The following is an 18921-nucleotide window of genomic DNA, read 5'->3' as shown; positions in this document are numbered from 1 at the left end:
TACATATTACTCCAAGCTATATAACCTGAAAGCCAATTCCACACAAATCAACAGCAGTCAAGAGGGAAAACACTACCTACAAAACTCCCGGTTATCAAAAATCTCGAGGTCGCAGGAACGCGACTTGGAGACCCCGATCACCCCAACAGAAATTTCAGAAGCACTCAAACAGATGCCGATAGGAAAAAGCCCAGGCCCAGACGGGTTCACTGTACAATATTACAAAAAATTTCTCCCATTGCTACTACCGCACTTATGCTCCATATTCAATCACACTGACCATGAAAACCCTTTTCCACCTTTTATGCTAGAGGCATATATAACGGTTTTACTAAAACCGGGGAAGACACCAGACGCACCAGCCAATTTTAGACCCATCTCACTTTTGAACGTTGATATTAAAATTTATGCAAAAATTTTGGCCAACAGAATTAATAAACTACTCCCCCAAATAATTCATTTCAACCAAGTAGGTTTTGTCCCCCATAGGGAAGCCAGGGACAATGCCATTAAAGTATTAAACCTATTAGAATATTCCCAGACCCACAAAATTCCTACAATGTTTTTGGCCATAGACGCAGAAAAAGCCTTCGATAGGCTAGATTGGCAATTTCTAAAAGACACTATGCTACAATTTGGCTTCAGCCAACCATTTGTAGGCAAAATATTCTCTCTATATAACGCACCTAGGGCCAGAATTAAGGCAAATGACTCACTATCAGAACCCGTTTTAATCAATAACGGCACGAGACAAGGCTGTCCCCTATCACCCCTTCTGTTTATCATGGCCATGGAAGTACTCACCCACAACATTAGGAACAATAAAAATATCACGGGCCTAGATATAGGACAAAAACAATACAAAATATCCCTTTATGCAGACGATGTCCTTCTCTCACTAACTAACCCCGATATATCTTTACCTGCCTTTATGGAGGAAGTATCGAAGTATAGCACACACTCTAACTTTTAAATAAACCCTTCCAAGTCAGAATTCCTAGGAATAGCGATGGAACACCACAAGATACAAACAATAAGCACAAAATACCAATTTACCCCGCAACATTCCACGCTAAAATATTTGGGAATACAACTTGCAAAAAACAAGGGAGCCCTCTTCACACATAACTATCAGAATATGCTCAAATTAATACAAACAGAGTTAAACAATTGGCAGCATAAACCCCTATCCTGGCTAGGCAGAATCCATGCCTACAAAATGAGCATATTACCACGCTTCTTATATCTGTTCCAAACAGTACCAATACAACCACCAACTAATTACATAACCACGATACAAAATATAGCTAACACCTTCATATGGGGCCAAAAATGCCACGAATCTAAAAAAACACGTTATATCGTAACCGCACTAACGGAGGCCTAGGTGTTCCTAATCTCAAATACTACACACAAGCAGCACAGCTAACTAGAATAGTGGATTGGTGTAAAAACGGGGAAAGTAAGGAATGGGTAATTCTTGAACACAATTTAACGGGTACAAGCAGCCTGGGTAGCGCCTGTTGGCTGCCCACACAGTTGAGATATTTCACTTACTCCATTCCCGTTCTAGTCCAAGACACACTCTCAACATGGGACAAACTTATATCGTCACAAAAGGGGATGTCGTCAATCCCCTCCCCGTTAACCCCACTCCTACATAATCCCAAATTTCCAATATACCTAGATACTCCCACAGGCAAACCTTACAACATCCATTCACACCTACCGTGCTATACGATACAGGAAAACGGAAAACTCCTATCTAAAACATCGCTTTTAGAGAAAAACATTTCCCTGTTTAGTAGATGGTTTGAATATTTACAGCTCACACATTTCATCCAGCACACTAAAAGTAGAGACCAATTAGTCAGGAATTTAACACCTTTTGAGACTTTGTGTTGGACACAAACACAGATGAGAGGATCCCTCTCTTTAATATATAAAAATCTAATAGCCATACACTCCAATAGCCTCCCGGCCTACACGGGATCATGGGAAGCAGAATTAGGTTGGGAAATCTCACCAAAAGATTGGGACATAATATTTATACAAATGGGTAGATCACCCTCCTCAATGTCTATAACCGAGACAAACATGAAAATATTATGTCGATGGTACCTACACCCATGCAGACTAGCTAAAATATATCCACAAGCAGACCCCATGTGCTGGAGAGGTTGCGGTCAACAGGGGACCCTGGCACACATTTGGTGGGGTTGCACGATACTTCAAACATACTGGAAAGAGGTACACAGAGAAACAGAAATAGCCCTAAATCTCAAGATCCCATTCGATCCTTTGGCCCTACTGTTCAATAAACCCCCTAAACTGAAATGTAAATATAAATTAATGTTACTCTATATAATGCTTAGTGGAGCCAAACAACTAATACCTCGTTATTGGAAATCCCCTCAAATACCCACAATACAAAGCTGGAAGCAAAACGTGACCAGAATACTAGGGCTTGAGAAATATCACTATCAAAAGACAGGTAGACTAGATTTCTATCATGCAATGCTCTTATTTTGGGAAGAATATGTCCATCTGGCATAAAGGCCTAGAAATTAAATTACAACATAGTGGTTGGATCCAGACAATCTAAAAAGTCAAAACCCTTTAAAAATAGTTGCAGACCTCGATCTTGGGACTGATATTGATATTTACATTAATGTAATATTACTCAATCAATGATAACATATAAGGATGTGTACTTTCACTTTCTGTACCTTCATTTGTTTTCTGTTTTTTGGATAATGTGTCAATTTACACACCCTACACAGTTATAAAGTGTAATCCATGCCAGTTTTACGGCATGAAAGGAAACTGAGAGACAATGTGACAAATATATTACCGTAGGTCGGTACAACTGTAATAACTGACCCACATCAGGTTAGATAAATCTTTACACCCTCTAATGGTTTCATGTAAGAAATATGTGATGTGAACTGTAAAAACATTACTTATGTTTTTTCTTTTTTATTTGCTGTTAACTCTATTATTTTTCAATAAAGCATTTTAAAACTAAAAAAAAAACAAAAAAAAACATTAGGACTTGGCTTATATGTTATTCTATAGCAACACAACAGAAATGTCTTGTAATTACACAGTGTTGACTGTCCCTTTAATGACGTGTTATACAATATAAAGGTATATTTACTAACAGGCCTCTCTGGCCCTTCAGAGTTCTCCAGTCTCTCCAGTTTGTCTTGTAATTGCATAGTGTTTACTGTCCCTCAAATTAAAAGTGATAAAATTGTAATCCTATATCCCTGTATAAAACCACTTTGAATGATGGTTTGGGCCACATGATTCTACATAAAACGTGTAGCAGTCCTTCCTTGTCCAGTTATATCATCTACTTAGTAGAACTTTACATTCACAGAAGCAAATGCTACCAGAACTTTGTGCTCATTCATAATATGGCTCTTATGTGGCTCAGTTGTAACACAACATAAACAACTGATGGATAATCTAAGAATAACTGAATCAACTAGGAATAATAGGAAAACACACTCATGAGAAGGTGAATAGAAACATGATTACACCATGATGTACCCATAGCTCGCTGTCTTGGACCACTGTACAGCGTCAGGCATGTTTCTCAATAACTGGACTTGTTCCTAGAGAAGGTAATGATATATATGCAAGAACATTCAGTCTTGTCATCGCTCCTGGACAGCAGCCACCAAAAAATTAGACACAGAGTCTTTGGGGCCGATTTATCAAGGGCCGAATGGCCCCTGATGCCCCAGTTTCCGTGCAAGCTATCAGGCTTGCCGAAAACAGCAGTTATGAAGCAGCGGTCTTAAGACCACTGCTCCTTAACTGGTCCTTAACTGGTCCACACCCGTGGCCACAAATCTGCAGGGGGCAGCATCGCACAAGCATTCCCCAAGAACTGCGTGTGCGATGATTGTTGGTATTCATTGATGTCTGTTGGACATGATCCGCTGAGCGGATCATATTGGACAGACCGATGATAAATCGGCCCCTTTGTGTCAAAATTGGGTTTAAAAAAACCAACAAAAAAACCCTGGTTGGTATTATACTATATTGTCATGTTGTAAGTAGGAAAGCGAGTCAACACAGGGTCAGACTGATATGCTACAGGATATTTTTTCTCTGTGAAGGGGCATAGTGTGCTAAAATAATGCGCACCCTGAGTTGCAATAAAAATAAACAGGCATGGAAGTTATTCTAGCTTTTGTTCTATCTCAGGAGTGCTGTTCTCTCTCTTTTGACATTTATGTAAATTACTCTTGGGTCTCACTTGCCCTTAGAGACACACAACTGCACCTCACTGACGAGGCCCACAGAAGGGCGAAACGATCGTCTGGGGTTGTTGTTTCTCTTGTTCAGAGAGGAATTGCCTGGTATTTTGGCGCTGGACTGCCATTTGGCGGGGCCAGACTGATATGCTACAGGATATTTTTTCTCTGTGAAGGGGCATAGTGTGCTAAAAGAACGCGCACCCTGAGTTGTAATAAAAATGAACAGGCATGGAAGTTATTCTAGCTTTTCTTCTATCTCAGGAGTGCTGTTCTCTCTCTTTTGACAATATAGACTACATGTTCTAGTTGTTTTATGTGCTAATAGCTATATCCCTCAATTGATTTACTATGTGCTGTCCTATTTTTGATACACACATTGCAAGTCGACAAGTCTGCCAGACTCAGCCTAGGCCTCCCAGTCCCAAAAAGCATTGGACAGATTTCATTTTAAGCAAAAAACAATGTGTTAGTGCAAAAAGGATATGTCCAAAAAAGTCAATTGGAGACTAAATCCCAACTCAAAATCTACATAAGTGATCCAAGGGATTACTTCTCAGTGAAAATGAATGCTGCAGTAGAACTCCAAGGGTTAACCTCAAATAAAACAGATCAATGCTGCCAATGGTGAAGTCCTGTGAGACTACAGGGTTAATTCACATGTAAGTTGTATACTCACATACTGCAGAGCTTCACATCAAGCTCTAGAAATAAAAGCTATGGGAGACTCCAGCAGGAGCAGATAGAAGTGAACTCAGATGAATGTTAAAACAATTTATTAAAATGTGTTAAAATCACAGGGTTAAATAAATTTATACAAAAATTAACATTGAAAAATATTTTCCTAAATAATCCCATTATTAAAAATAATGAAGGTAAAACAAATAATTTTAGACATGTTGAAGTGGAAACCAAATCCAAGTTTTATCCAACACAATTTAGGTCTGGACCTATGGATACCTTTATGGAACTGGTCCAGAAAGATATAAGAAATTTGAAAAAAGTACATAAAGTAAATTTGAAAAAAGGAGAAGCAGTTGCACTTGAAAAACTAGAAAAAGATAAAAGCATTGTGATAAAGCCCGCGGATAAAGGCGGAGGGATCGTCCTTATAAATAGGGATGATTATATTTCAGAATGCAAAAGACAATTTTCTGATGAAAGCACCTACAAAGCTTTAACAAAAAACCCTATGTCTGATTACAAAATGATTTAAAAACTATCTAGATAAAGGCCTGGAACAAAAAATAATTAATAAAAAAGAATATCATTTTATGAACATAATATACCCCTTGATTCCCCTTTTAATATCAAGGGGTAATATTCCCCTTGATTCCCTTTTTATGCATTACCTAAAATACATAAAAACCCCACCAATCCCCCGGGAAGACCAATTGTCTGGTAGGATTGCTTACAAGTAACTTATTGGCATATATAGACCAATTTTTGCAACCGTATGTGGTCACTACAAAGGCTTATTTAAAAGACACATTAAACGTGTTACAAATCCTAAATGTGATAAATTGTCAAGAAGGTTGGCGTTTAGTATCAGCCAATGTAGCATCTTTATACACGAACATTAATAAATAAAAAAAAGGAATTCCAGCCGTAAAAAGCATCTTATCTAAAGATGAAAATTTGGATCCCTAACAACTAAAATATATCTTGGAAGGAATTCTGTTATGGTTTGAAGATACTTTTTACCTTCAACTTGATGGTACAACAATGGGTACCAGGTTTGCCCCCCAGCTATGCTCACCTTTAGATGTCGGCATGGGAAGATGCCTATGTGTACGGAGATGCAAGATGGGAGGCAAACCTGGTGTCCTACTACAGGTACATAGACCACCTATTGATAGTTTGGAAGGGTTCTGAAGAGGATCTTAATTCTTTTATGTCATCTTTGAATGAAAATGATTGGCAAATCAAGTTAAATTGGGAATTAAGTAAGGAACAAATTACATTTTTGGATTTAGATATTTTCATATAAAATAATCAAATTAAAACAAAGAATAATTTAAAATAGGTAGATGTGAATGATTACATCCAACTGGATAGCTGTCACTACTACAATTGGCTAAGAAATATTAAAAAAAAGTCAATTTTATATATTAAAGCGAGATTGTACCAATGAAAACACTTTCTATGAACAAGAAAAAGATATTTAAAAAACGATTTGTAGAAAAAAAATATCCAGAAACACAAATAGACACAATAATAGAAGAAGTGGGGAGAGAAAATAGAGAAACGTGTTTTAAAATATAAGACTTATACAAAGAAACCTCTAAATAAAATAAATATTTGATTTTTGCGCCCAAAACAAAGAAGTTAGAAATATAATTTTTATAGATTGGGATATATTAAAAAAAAGATTAAGGCTTGAGAAATATAATACAAGACAAACGAACTATAGTTTTCAAGAAAGTACCTAATATTGAAGATAAAGTAACTAAGAGCTATCTAAGGAAAGAAACCAAAATTAATACTTGGCTAGACCAAAATCTAAAAGGCTTTTATAAATGTGGGAAATGTATGGGGTGCAAAGAATTTTCCAAACAGGATAAAAATATTAGAGAGTTAGGAATGACGAATACTAATACCAATGAAAACAAATGTAAAAATAGAATGTATGAAATTAGGCAAGTAATAACTTGCAATTCCAACAATGTAATATACTTATTGAAATGTTCATGTTATTTAATATATATAGGAAGGACATCAAGAAATCTGTCAGTGAGACTTAGGGAACATGTCTATAATATCAAAAGAGAGTATGAAAAGCATGCACTTTCAGAACATTTCAAAAGAAAACATCAAAATGATCCAAAATACATTGTTGTATATCTAGGTATACAAAAAATTACACCTCATTGGAGAGGAGGTGATTTAAATGAGGCTTTAGGTAAAATAGAAATGAAGTGGATGTTTAACATGAATTCCATAATACCTAATGGATTAAACAAAGATTTTGAACTCCACCATTTTTTATGATTTTTTTATTATTATTTTTTTAATGAATTTTATAAATTTAGGTATTTTTAAATATAATTAGATATCCCATTTTATAGATGTTGATTAACTTTTTTAAAATGTAGTACTAAAATTCCTTCTTTGTATTCCATCTTAGAATTATATTAGTGGACTAAAACATAAGTTATGTTAATATGTTAGTTATATGTGATGTTGGGGTCATAAGTTCAATTTCTAATATGGAACCTTTATCAAAAGTAATTATTCCTGCTTCTCACATTAATAGCAATAATTTCTTCTTCATTTTCTAGTTTACAATTAGATCAGTGGACTAAAACATCTCATTTAAGATTTTAGTTGAATGTGGTTTTGAAGTCATAAGCTCGATCCCGGATATAAACTTTTTCAAATGTAATAATTATAACATTTGTAATATAGCTTAACATTTGTAATATAGCTTCTCTTAAATTTTATATAGATCTGATCTGATTCAACGCCGTGATTGGAGGAAGACGGATTCCTCATTTTAGACCCAGGAAGAGGCTTTGCGACAGTGCCCCTGTTTTTAATCAGATTTTCAAAAACCGGGCACTTTATCATCTAAATTTACATTCACTTTAACTATTAAGAATGACCGATAAGAAGTGAACAGATGAGTATAAGAAGACCCAATTAACAGCACAAGGACATCATTGAAAAAGCCAAGCGAATGTTTGGTGAAATGATCGTCGGATTTGAGTGTGTGACGTCACTTTGTGGGCGGAGTCCAACCTTCTGAACTGTAAACCGTAATCATAGACATTGTTTACAATATAAAGTCTGTGTAATATATGGATCTTCTATCTGTGGTTGTTCTCTGTTAACCCCTGTGAGTTTAACACGTTTTAATAAATTGTTTTAACATCTGAGTTCACTTCTATCTGCTCCTGCTGGAGTCTCCCATAGCTTTTATATCTAGAGCTTGATGTGAAGCTCTGCAGTATGTGAGTATACAACTTACATGTGAATTAACCCTGTAGTCTCACAGGACTTCACTATTGGCAGCATTGATCTGTTTTATTTGAAGTTAACCCTTGGAGTTCTACTGCAGCATTCATTTCCACTGAGAAGTAATCCCTGGGATCACTTATGCACATTTGGATTTGGGATTTAGTTTCCAATTGACTTTTTTGGGCATATCCTTTTTACAGTAACACATTGTTTTTTGTTTGATTTATTATTGTTTGTGTTTTAACAGGTTAATCATTTTTCTTTTTGTGTAAATGGCATTTTAAAGCTAACAATCCTTTAAATACTATTTTTAACCCATGTAAAGGAACCCTTTTATGAATTTAAAATGACTTGTTATAACAGCGCATAACAGAATATAAAATGTATGGGGCATCGTTTACCTTTTTATCTTGTATAGGAAACAGCTGTTTTTGCTTTTTCTTTTTTTGAAACCACAACCCAATAAAATGGGCTGAACTAGAGAGAACAGATATAATTATTGTATTACTCTATATAAATTATCTTATATCTGTCTGAGATAACAATTGAACATAAACATTTTAGTAATCCTTTGTTCCATGCCCCCACCGTCACCACTGGGAGCATGATTTCCTCAAAAGCTTTCTTGTTTACATATCTTTTCTATAACCTTTACTTAAAGGGACAGTTTACTCAAAAAATGTCTCCCCTTTTATTTGTTCCTAATGATCCACTTTACCTGCTAGAGTGTATTACATTGTTTACAAGTATTTCCATTACCCTTATATTGGCATCTGAAATAGTTTATTTAGCCTGTGGTATCCCCACCCATCCTGAAAGTTTTTGCCTCAAGGCCAAGCTGTGTTAAAGGGACAGTCAACACCAGAATTTTTGTTGTTTAAAAAGATAGATAATCCCTTTATTACCCATTCCCCAGTTTTGCATAACCAACACTGTTATATTAATATACTTTTTACTGCTGTGACTATCTTGTATCTAAGCATCTCCTGACCGCCCCTAATCACATGACTTTTAGTTATTATCTATTGACTTGCATTTTAGCCAATTAGTGCAGTGTCTGCCACAACCCACGGGCGTGATCACAATGCTATCTATAGGGTTTACCTGAACTACTCTCCCCTGTTGTGAAAAGCAAATACAAAGCATGTGATTAGAGGCGGCCTTCAAGTGCTTAGAAATTATCATATGAGCCTTCCTATGTTTGCTCTCAACTAGAATACCAAGAGAACAAAGCAAAATTGTTGATAAAAGTAAATTGGAAAGTTGTTTAAAATTACATGCACTATTTGAAAAATAAAAGGTTTTTTTGGCCTTGACTGTCCCTTTAACACAGCCAGTAGAAGAAATTACACTCCCAGTGGGTTATAGAAGAGATAAGGTAATACAATGATAATTTTCCATTGTTCTCTCCAAATATTGGTGATTGGTTTATGGACAGATATAAGATAAGGAAGCAGGTATATGTACACAATGTGATAAAGTAATGAGATCTGATTACACCTACAAGCTCAACCCATTTTATTAGGTTGTGGCTAATTCATATACACAAATAAGCCTTAAAAAAGCAAATCTCATACATTTTATACTCTGCAGCGGGTAAATAAAGTAATTGGAAACACATTAAGGGGAAAACAATTGTATAGTATACTGTCCCTTTAAGTACTGAAGTTTTCATCATAGGTGGAAAAAAACAGGCACAAACAGGTATTTCAAATGTCAAAATAAAAGTAAAGGTGTTATTTTAAAACAATTTTAAAGTATACCGTCCCTTTAAATTAGCCATGCAAGCCTGTTATATGTCAGTAATTAGCACTACAACATGTCACACAAATGATTTGGTTTGACAATGTGACACCCATTTATTCAAACAATGAAATTCCACTTATCCTTTGTCTTCCACAACAAAGAAATACTATCCTTTTTTTGGCAACACAAAAAAGACAATGTGTGATGTTCAAGGTTGAAGGAACACATAATGTCACATACAGATTAATTTATGTCACCTATAAAGATGTAATGGTATTTTTTACATCTGAGGCAATGTGACCTGTCAAGGTCATAAAAAAAAGATATTTACATACAGAGAGTATCTAAAATTGGAGATGCCAGAGAGCTTAGTCCCGCACAAACAGAACATTATATTTTCCAATCTAAAGTTATCCGGCTTATTTTAATCCAATGAGACACACATACAATGAGACACACATGAAAGTGTTAAATGGATTTTGCATTTCTCTTCAAGCATTATAGATAAAATATAAACTCTGTATTAGATGCATTGAAACAGTGTATGGGTAATAAATAATAAGCAAATTAGTTATTAGAAGGCAAATAATTCTTTGAGCTAAACACACAAATATATAGGGCTAGAGTGGTGTGCTAACTGTTGCGCATGAGCGATTTCAGGTTTTTATCTGCTTTTTGTGTATGTATTACAAGTTGAAAGTAAACACAATCGCTCGAGCGGAATCAAGATTTACGCTTGTCGAGTTAGTGCTACTTGAGAGCTTGTGTAAAGGTTAGGGGAAGAAAAAAGTTGAATTCATCGCAACATAAATAAACTTAAAAGTACAGTTATACTCATATAAATACTATATGATAAAAATTTGTTTTCATTTTTTGTAACATATATATATATATATATATATATACATGCCTAAATATGTGTGTAGATACAGTGTATATAGTTTTATATATATATATATATATATATATACATATATATATGTGTGTGTGTGTGTGTTCATATGTATTTAAGTATTTATGTATTTTACTGTATATTTACTGTACAAATGTAACATTCTAATGTTCTTCCCATACAGGATAATGTACTTTTTATTGCAAATACATATTTCTATATATACCTATACCTGTATATCTAATCCTATAGATATATAGTTATAGATATGTATTTTAAATTAACATTATCAGATATATATCAATGTATATACTTAAAGGGACAGTCTACACAAAATTGTTATTGTTTAAAAAGATAGATAACACCTTTACTACCCATTCCCCAGCTTTGCACAACCAACGTTGTTAGATTAATATACTTTATAACATTAAAACCTCTAAATTTCTGCTGTTTCAAAGGCTCTATTGACAGCCTCTTAATCACATGCTTTTGTATTTGCTTTTCACAACAGGAGACTGATGGTTCATGTGGGCTATATAGATAACATTGAGTTCACGCCCGGGAAGTTATTTAAGAGTTAGCACAACACAATACTAAATGCAACTCAATAAATTTTAAATAGTCACAGTCATGTGATCAGGGGGCTGTCAGAAGATGCTTAGATACAAGGTAATCACAGAGGTAAGAAGTGTATTGATATAACTGTTGGTTGTGCAAAACTGGGGAATGGGTAATAAAGGGATTAACTATCTTTTAAAACGATAAAAATTATATTGTAGACTGTCCCTTTAATAATAAAAAGTACATTATTTTCTATGTGAAGAACATAGGAATGTAAAATATGTGTAACAAGCATCAGGATTCATGATTTAGGTCTAACGCAGAGGAGTTAGCGTACATAAAGAATTGCCAACTTTAACCCTTTAAGGACACAGCTTTCTGTTTGCTCAATTGTTTTATGACAGAAAAATTCCGTCATACGTCCTTAAGAGGTTAATGCACATTATATAAATATTAAATATGACAAAATAATAATAAATATTAAACATTATTAAACATACTGTAAAAAAAAGTATATATATATACTATGGATTATTTAGATTTTAATTACAGTATGTATAATTTTTTAATAGTAAATTGCGTTCTCTATATGAATCATGAAATAACGATTTTGGGTGCCATGTCCCTTTAAGGTAGTAATGTATAAATCTTATCACTAGGTGGCGTAATTTGCCAGACTGTCAAAGCTAATACAATACTTATGAATTCACAATCTGTTAAGCTCCTTTGAAGTTAGATAAGAATAACTTCTTGCGTACTGTTGTAGATAAAAACTATCATCTTAAATTATCAATTGAACTTTTGTCATGAAACTCTAATTAACCTTATTACACAGTTACTTTTCATATGCATGATAAATACTTTTAATTAACTGTCTTTCAGTTTATTTATGTTATCAAATACACTCAGATGCATTACCCAGAGCTAGCTGACAGCTGGTGACTATGTACAGTACATATAACTCTTGTTATCAGATGTGTTTAATCTAATGCATTCCTGCTGTGTATGTGTGTGCTTGGGTGTGTATGTGTGTGTGTGTTTGGGTGTGTATGTGTGTGTGTGTGTGTGTGTATGTGTATGTGTGTGTGTGTGTATGTGTATGTGTGTATATGTGTGTGTGTGTGTATGTGTGTGTATGTGTATGTGTATGTGTGTGTATGTGTGTGTATATGTGTGTATGTGTGTGTGTATGTGTGTGTGTGTGTGTGTGTGTGTGTATGTGTGTGTGTTTGGGTGTGTATGTGTGTGTTTGGGTGTGTATGTGTGTGTATGTGTGTGTATGTGTATGTGTGTGTGTGTTTGGGTGTGCGTGTGTGTGCGTGTGTGTGTTTGGGTGTGTATGTGTGTGTGCGTGTGTGTGTGTATGTGTATGTGTGTGCGTGCGTGTGTGTGTATGTGTATGTATGTGTATGTATGTGTGTGTGTGTGTGTGTATGTGTATGTGTGTGTATGTGTGTGTGTGTGTATGTGTGTGTTTGGGTGTGTATGTGTGTGTGTGTGTGTGTATGTGTATGTATGTGTGTTTGTGTGTGTGTATTACACAGTAATTTTTCATATGCATGATAAATACTTTTAATTTAAGTATCACTTAAAAATTAAAATCACTAGTTAGTTACAGCATTTGGCCAAGCAGTGATAAGCCCAGGGCCATGTCAAGGTTTCTTCCTTCCTGGGTTCCTAACCTACAGCCACACAATGCTGCCTTCAACCAAACACACTGAGATACAAACAAAACAGAATTATTAACACAATATATAGAAATTCTGAAACTCTTCCATTTTGCTTTAATCTAGCTGTGTGCGTGCAAGAGAGTGTCAGACTTTCAATGCGTTGTGTTAATAATTTTGTTTTGTCATTTTCCCTATGAGCTTTGCACCCAGGCTTGTCTGGGGTTAACTGCATAAGTCCCTGAAAGCTGTGCAGCTGTCTGTGAGTACATGTGAGCACCCAGGGCTGTGAGCTTTGCAGGGTCATAGGATGTGTACCTAGTCCGGTTTAAGAGTGCAGCCCATGTCCATGTTTTCTGTGTGTGTGCGTATGTATGTATGTATATATTATTATTATACTTTATTTATGAAGTGCCATCATATTCCGCAGCGCTGTCCATGGATACAGTTAATTTAAATAAAACAATTATATAAAACTTCTAAGACACAGGACAACATTTACAAACACATACAGGAGGAAATGAGGGCCCTATTCCTGTGGGAACTTACAATCTAGAAGGGTAGGAGGTTGAGAAACAGGAGGTGAGGACTGCAAGATTGAGAAAGATGTTAATGCAGAGTTAGATGAGGGAACTATTGTTAGGTAAGAGAAATATTATTGAGTTGGGTGGTAGGCTTCCCAGAACAGAAAAGTCTTCAGAGAGCATTTAAAGGAAGAACGATTAGGGCAAAGCCTGACAGCAGGGAGAGTGTTCCAGAGGGTAGGTGCTGCACAACATATATATATATATATATATATATACACACAGCTTTCTTGTAATATATATATATATATACTGGTCATGCTACATTTGCATAAATATTTATATAGCCCAACTCTGAAATTAGCTAATATGTTTAAGTCTAAATGTCCATTTCTGTTTCTCAAAAAAAGTATCTTGCAGCAGGGCACAATACCCTTTAGTACAATGATTCCAGATGTAGTTATTATTTGTAATGCTATTCTGAAGAATTAGATACATATAAAAGGTCTAAGGCAATCATCTGATTTGCATCAGTCCCAACTGCTTCAAAATAATTAAACAAGACGCGCTAAATTATTGAAGCTCATGAATAGAGCTTTCAGCACCTATTCTATTGTTCTATATAATGCAGCATGTTCATATTTAGAGGCCTATTTATCAAAGGTCTGGCGGACCTGATCCGACAGTGCGGATCAGGTCCGACAGACCTCGTTGAATGCGGAGAGCAATACGCTCTCTGACCGTATTCAGTATTGCACCAGCAGCATTGCACCTGCAGATTGGCCGCTAGCAGGGAGTGTCAATCAACCCGATCGTACTCAATTGGGTTGTATCTCTGTCTGCCTCCTCAGAGCAGGCGGACAGGTTATGGAGCAGCAGTCTTTAGACCGCTGCTCCATAACTTGCGTTTCTGGCGAGTCTGAAAACTCGCCAGAAACACGATCCCTCAAGCTCCATTCGACGCTTGATAAATGGGCCTCTTAGACTGTGAGGTCATTTAATTTAAATTAAGGAATCCCCTGATGCTTTCACTAAGGTCCAAACAAAAAAAAAACTTTACAAAATACTGGGAACTAAGAATTGCTATATTTTTGTCATATAAGGAAAAGAAAATGCATATATTCACACAGTAAAGCACAAGTAACATTAGAAATATCTGATACAAAAAGGACATGATCTTAATCGTTAGAGCAGAGCATGTGATTTTTTGCTTTATTGATCCAAGTTTACTATAAGGAAAATGTATAAAGTTGTATGTAGACAGGTTATCAAGCAGAGAACCTATCAGCCTGCCGTCATCACTTCTGATGCAGCATTGCCCAGAGAAATGTAAGATTCATAAGTTATGATTTTATTAGTGTACAAGTTTTAGTTTATTTTCATTTTTATTTTGTACATTAACTGATTAAGCAGGAAATGTTTGTATTTGTTAGTTGATGTTACTTCATGACATCATCCAATATATCTGGGGTTAGGTCAACGTGTTTTGCCCCCACTGGGCCAGATTACAAGTGGAGCTCAAACGTTTGTGCGCGAGCGATAAGGGTTTTATTGCAAGTGTTTGCGCTCTTCATTTACTTTAGATTGATTACTGTGACTTAAAGCTCTGGTTAACTGTTTCGTGAAACTAAAACGTGTCACAAAACACATCAAAAAGACATTACCAGATATAGATACACTCATAATAACACTATCTAATAAAAAGTATTAAGAAAAAATATTGCACACAAAACTTATAAGTGCTCAAAGACATGAGATCGCAGGTGTTAGAAAAAAAAAGCCAAATTGCTTTAACATAGAGATACACAAATATACGTGTCTAAAGATGTATCTGTATGTGTGTGTGTATATATATATATATATATATATATATATATATGTATGTGTGTGTGTGTGTGTGTATTTACAGACATATATATATATATATACACATATAAACACATAAATACATATGTACACATATATAGAAGTGCATTTAAGACCTTTGCAGTTAAGTTAAAAAAAAATCTTTTTTATGCCAGATTAATATATAATAAAGTGTTTAACTATGTATTTTCTGAAAATATTTCACATTCCAATGTCCTGCACATATCAGAATATGTTGTATTTTTAATTTTAATTTCTTATATATTGGTATATACAGTATCTATACTATACCTATACATAACCATCTATATATTAATAGGTATAGATATATATTGTACAAAAATACCATCAGATATGTAGAAATATGTATTTATGAATAAATAGAACATATTCTTCTATGTGAAGAACAATTGAATGTTAAATATTCATATTTTCATGTCGGGTTAGCGCACATGACAATATGTGATCGGGTTTGCGTGAGAGTGGCGGGTTTCCCACTTTTTATTTTTCATTTACTATAGGGCGCCATGTACTAAGCTTCGAAGTGACCGTCCGTCTGTATTTCCGCGTCAAAATTCGCTCACGATCTGCTTCTCGTATGTATCAATCTGCGATCTGCACGAAAAATCACTATTTTCATCAGCGATCGTAATTTTACTCAACTCATCGTTCCGAAGCCTTTTTCCACTTACTACATGTTCGATCGCACGTAAATTCGCTGTAATCGGAAATTATGAATGCTACAACTAATCCGCCCGCTCCAACTTTCACTGTAACTTCGCGTGATTTGCTTCGCGACCATTTAGGTAGCGAATACAATAGAAAACTATAGGGCGTCTCAACCTGACGCCAGGTAGAAGTACTTAAGTGAAAGGACTAGACTACTATTGTAGCATTATTGGTTTTTGGATCAGTGAATGAAGATGGAGACAGTTTTACACATGTTTCTTTTCCGATTAATTCAATTACGAGGAAGAAGGGCTATACAGGCACCGGTTAACAACTTGCAAAGAAGGAGAGGTATAAGAATCAGAGTCCCTAGAGTTTTCCTTCCACGTATGGGTTTGGAAAGCATTTCTGATCGAGAGATTATCCAGAGATTCTGTTTGGACAGAGAAGCTATTATGGAACTTTACTATGAAATAGCAGAATACCTTGAACCAATGACAGCGCGTTCACAAGCCATCTGTTGATGCGAGAAGTTAGGGTTGCGAGTCTTCTTAGAAGTAGCAGAATCTCTGGAGCAAGCCATCTTGTCAAAGTGAATACCGAAAAGTAAATAAACAATATTCTAAGATTTCTGGGAAAATGCACATTCTTATACATGTCAGCAGCCAGACGTTGCCGCTTGTCTGGCGATTATGACACCTAGATCGTCACGTGGGTAAAGAACTAAACCAATCAGGTCGCAGACTGCTTCTTAACTTTGCTCTTTCGCGCCGAACGAAGCTTCAAAGTTATCAATAATCCGATTGTCTTCGACACACAATAGACGCGAAATTTTACGGCTTGGTTTTTAGTACATTCATGTAACGAAGTGCCATCCGCATGGTGCGAATGCCGGCGGGTTATTTCGATACGGTCTGTGCGAAAAAATTGACGCCTTAGTACATGGCGCCCTATGGTGGAATACGTGAACTTACACACGATATACTAACTTCGGCTTTTTGCGCTCGTCGGGTTAGCGCACGAGTGACATCAGTTTACTTTCAACTCATAATATGAGCGCAACCCAACGTGCACAAAAAACTTACTTCTATCGCAATTAACGCTCAAACGGGAGTGTTAATTAGTGCTCCACTTGCAATCTGTCTCACTGTGTTTTTACTATGGAATGTGAAATGTGAAAATGGTCCTGAAATGTATAATTAATTATTAAGAATTTGGATTGTGATCAGTCAAAACAGGACTGGCACGCGTTAAGGGCCATTTTTCAGTAAATTGTTAATTTAAAAAGTCAACATTGAAAAGGGCAGATGGTAACATGCAGATAACTATTAAACAATAGATTGTGATAGACCCTGTAGTAAGTTAGAGTTATGTAAAACTCGCATTCTCTAAATAATTACAGCATCTAATGTTTGTATCACAATGTCACTTTCATTGTATACAAAGAGAGGAACCGCAGTTTGGCAGTTTTTAATATGGACGAGAATCACTGGCTTAAAGATGATTTGTAAAATAATCTCTGAATGATGTAACATTACTCTAAATAGTGCTGAAAAGTTTATACACCAACAGGCCATCCAGATAAACATATCTACAAGCACCATCTGTCAGTGTGTTAAATACAGATTTGGCACATCTGACTCTGCAAGTATCTGATTTCAGTCTTTCATAACATCAGATTTACCAATCATTGCCACAAGATTTACATTTCTATAGCAGTGGTAGTCATGTGTTCATTGTAAATACAGAAGTATGTCCTGGTAAATTACACTTTCTTTTAACCCCCTGTCTGCCACACAGGGCTGAAATACAGTCTTGTAAAGAGGTCCTTTCTTCCAGGTAATTAATCACAGGAGTACTCTGACTATATGTATGTGTGCATATATATATATATATATATATATATATATATATATATATATAGCTATAGCTATCTGTTTAAAATCAAAATCTCATAAATTTAAATATATACATCTATAGCATATAATCCTATCTCATGTGATATCATGTTATAATATTCAATGCAATAAATAGTTGCACCTAAAATCAAAAACATCACACAGTTTTTTTATTGGTCTGTCTGTCTATTTACAGTATCTATCTATTTATCGATCTATCATCTATATGAATTTTAACTGTTTAAATAAAAGTACTGCAGACTGGATATATGAAACTGATTACTGCTAATGTAACTAGATATATAAATATAGAATCAATTTGTCACATTTCTTTGGATTGCTAAACTAGTTTCACCTGTTTACACAGAGATGTGCAGCAATGTTATAATACACCAGAATTACATTAAGAACATGAAATAATACACCCAGGCTATCACAGTGCTGGACACAAATACAACTGTGTTACCTTATTGTATTTAAGAAAAAAATGTATCAGTTCCTAATCCTGTGCTTCAGAATTTCTCCAAAGACTTCATCTCTTGACTGTTGCAGGTTGTCTGTCTTCTGTTAAACCTCTGGCTAACTGGGACTTTGAAGGCTAGAGGTTATTTCTAGAGCACCGCATGATCAGAGACGACAAGCCAAAAATTCACTCTGCCATGGATCTCAGATTTCTAGCATAGTGATTACAGAAGTGTGTTTGCTCGTATGAAAACAACAATATTCCCTGTAATGCCTCAGCGTGCAGCATTTTGTACAATCCAGCAGCTCAATGGCCACAGGGGTTAACCGTTCAACCACATCATTGTTTATGCACCCTGATGTGTAGGCCATATATGGACACTTACTGAGAAAGAACAAGAAATA

The 18921-nt window shown here is 35.4% G+C and overlaps 1 protein-coding gene across 1 annotated transcript in view; it reads right to left on the bottom strand.

The window, feature by feature from the left end:
- Positions 1-18675, bottom strand: part of ASB2 (ankyrin repeat and SOCS box containing 2) — a 101889-nt gene extending 83214 nt beyond the window's left edge. Inside the window, exon 1 of the mRNA XM_053697522.1 lies at positions 18521-18675. The gene's annotated coding sequence lies outside the window, so the exon portion shown is untranslated. The remainder of the gene's footprint in view (positions 1-18520) is intronic.
- Positions 18676-18921: the final 246 nt, after the last annotated feature.

The sequence above is a fragment of the Bombina bombina genome, chromosome 1, assembly GCF_027579735.1.
Source record: "Bombina bombina isolate aBomBom1 chromosome 1, aBomBom1.pri, whole genome shotgun sequence".
Taxonomy (NCBI): domain Eukaryota; kingdom Metazoa; phylum Chordata; class Amphibia; order Anura; family Bombinatoridae; genus Bombina; species Bombina bombina.
The sequence above is the reverse complement of the archived record's forward strand: the minus strand, read 5'-3'. Positions and strand labels throughout refer to the sequence as shown.